The 3,094-nt window shown below is 39.4% G+C and overlaps 1 long non-coding RNA gene across 1 annotated transcript; it reads right to left on the minus strand.

Annotated features, from left to right (window-relative positions):
* Positions 1-667: 667 nt before the first annotated feature.
* LOC125301066 lies at positions 668-2,133 on the minus strand. Its single transcript, XR_007194665.1, has 2 exons — positions 1,755-2,133; positions 668-1,546 (listed from the first exon to the last, which is right to left on the minus strand). It is a non-coding gene; the product is annotated as an uncharacterized LOC125301066 (long non-coding RNA).
* Between the last annotated feature and the right edge of the window lie 961 nt (positions 2,134-3,094).

Consider the following 3,094-nt stretch of genomic DNA (forward strand, 5'->3'; position numbering starts at 1 on the left):
GCCCACAAGCAGGCCATTCCTTAGTTGCAGCAGATGGGGATGGTTGTATGCGCCATTCCCTGCCTGTCTGTTATCTTCCCCTGGAGCTTATTTGTCGGAGTTAGCCCAATGTAAAGTTCATCTTCCACAGTGCTGATTACTCTTGACAGGCTTTCTTTGTGGGAACTGTAATAACCTTTCCAAGTGACATCTCCTGTATGGTGATCACATTTGATTGGTGGTATATATCTGCATGAAAAGGACTGTCATGTTTTTTTTTTTTTTTTAAATGATCACTTAAAGAGGTATTTATAATCAACCTGTAGGAGCTGATTTGATTCACACTGGCAGTATTTGACCTTTCCGTTGATAAGGTAATATTTGCCTCTTCCTTGACTACTTTTCATTCCATTTCTACACAAATTAATTGTGTGTGTGTGTGTGTGTGTGTGTGTGTGTGTGTGTGTGTGTGTGTGTGTGTGTGTGTGTGTTTGACAGAAAGAGACACAGGGAGAGAGATTAAGATGTAATTTTGTTCTACAAGAACATGCCCTCTTACTTATCACTTTCTGACAGTGCCACCAACCTCAAAAATATTATGGTTGCATGTGCCCTCTAGCTGTAGGTTGAAGTAGTGCGGACAAAAGGCAGTCTCTTCGCATGAAGGGAAAAAAAAGAACAGCAGTGATCTATTTGGGATGTTTTATTAAAATAGAATTTCTGATGAGTAGTCATGGCTGAAACTCTTAGTCCCTCAGTTTGCAGTGCTCTAATGAATTTGTGTTCTGCACACGGGGCAGGTGGGGCTCTGCTGAAGCCAGCGACTCACACAGCTTCTGTGGAAATTGTGGTTGCAGGGCAGAGTCATGAGCTGTTCTCCTTCCACATAGTCGCTCAGACAGATCCCACAATCGCTCTTTCCATTGGCGCACTCAGCACTGAAGATCATGGTGGGAAGGTCATAAGTGACATTCATGGGGAGGCGGTTATTGGCTTCGATTATGTCCAATTGACGTGCTAGGAAGAAATCAAGCTCAACCTGAGGAGGGCGAAGCATGCCAACAAAAATGACATTTTCTTGTTCATTTTCATCATCATCATCATCATCATCACTCATGATGATTGGAGGTGTGTTTGCCCTTGCCACGGATGGTAGTGCAGTATCTTCACCATCACTAATAGTGGCAATGGGTATGGCTGCCCTTGGTGGAGATGGTGACCTTGCTCTCTGTTGCAATTCTGAGTGGGCATAGAGGTCTCGTGAGGTCCCTGGTTGTGGGGACCTTCTGCCATTGGTTGGCAATGTGGACTCAATTGGTCTGGACCTCTTGGACCATCTTAAGTCCTCATCATCACTTAAGAGAACATCACCCCTCAGAAGAAAGAGGGGGTCAGCTCTCAACTGGTCCTGTAGATCAGTGTGGTGACTGATAGAGGACCCTGGTCCATCCTGGCTAGACAGCAAGTAATAGCCGCTGTTTAGTTGAACAGCTCGTCGAGACTGTCGAGAGGACTGTTTCCTCTTTCTGCTCCTGCCACTCATTTTTAAGAGGGATGATGCAGGAAACTAGAAGGCAAAATGTCAATGGAAAATTAAATTAAATATCAGTAATTCAGAACTGTGTGAAGTATTGAAATACATTTAGTTCTAATATTTAACATTTAATTAATATTCAATTTAATTTCAAGCTTCATTGAATTGAATGAAATTGAATTGAATATTATTTAACATTTAAATATTTAAATATGTCATTAAAATTCAAATAATAAATTACCTGTTTTGACAGAAGTCCTTATAGTTCAACAAGAAGGTATTGAATCAAAGCTTAGAAAAATATCAAGTAGTTGGATAAGGAGTTGTAAATCAGGTTGTACATCATTTGAAAAAGACACGAATGGTTAAGAAATGGATAGCTGTGACTTTAGAATCTTGTTATCTTATGCCATAATTGCATCACAAAGCTTTTTGTGTTCCATTTAACTAGTGTCCAGTCTTCATTATGTCAATGGAATGGAACCTTAAGGCCTCTGTGATGTAAACATTACAGTGCTGAGAGCATAGAATGTCTAATTCTGTGATTAAGCCAATCTTTTTTTAACATTAGCTGAATCTTATTTAAACAAATGAAAGCAAATCTAAGCAAAACAAATGTCAAACATCAATTTCCTTTGTTCCTTGTTGTGGTTATACAGTAGTTCAGTGGCCAACCTTATTGCATGTCAGTTATTGCATTTACTCCACTAGGTGGGGGAGTTGCATTATATGTAGGTGGGGGAGTTGCACTATACCTGTAACATCTTATAGCCTACCTACTGTATCAGAGATGTACTCAAGAAGTCACTACTGAATTTGTCAAGTGGTACAAACTAACCACCGAATCTAATGAGAGCCACAGAATGTGGGCTTAAAGCATCCCAATGCAATTACTTAAAATAACGGCTTCAAACTCATGGTACACTGACATAACAAATGAGAATGAAGTCTCTGACATTACAGTAATGAAGCATGCCAAGAATGATATTGCACTGTGTAAAGCTGTTGATTAGGTAGGATCATGACCCTTTCAGTTGGGTTTTAACTAGCTGGGTTGACGCCAATGGGCATATATATGGATAATACATGAGGCAACTTTTTTAAACAAATGCAAGCAAATTATTTAAACAAATGCAAGCAAATTTAAGCAAAACAAATGTCAAACATCATTTCCTTTGTTCCTTGTTGTGGTTCAGTCAGCATGTCAGTTATCGCATTTTCTCCACTACGTGGTGGAGTTGCACTATATACTTGTACAAGGACTTTTCATCCCAGAAAACAATATTTTCTGTTTTTAAGAAAAGAAAGAAAAAAAAAAAAAAAACAATCAGTGGATAAACAGTTCCATATATACAAGCCTACCCAAACAATGAAAGGACAATACCCCCACAGTTATAAAACCTGTAAATACAGGCAGTTTCTTACCAGAATATACTACTACTATAAGAATGGTTTTATATCAAATTCCTCATTAAGACCATGGGGGGACATTGTATTTAAGAAGTGAATTCAAGAGGTTTCGTTGGAGCAACCTCTTGTCATGATCACCCCCTCTAGGTGGTTTATTGACCGCTCCACCCC

Source organism: Alosa alosa, chromosome 9 (genome assembly GCF_017589495.1).
Source record: "Alosa alosa isolate M-15738 ecotype Scorff River chromosome 9, AALO_Geno_1.1, whole genome shotgun sequence".
Classification (NCBI taxonomy): Eukaryota; Metazoa; Chordata; class Actinopteri; order Clupeiformes; family Clupeidae; genus Alosa; species Alosa alosa.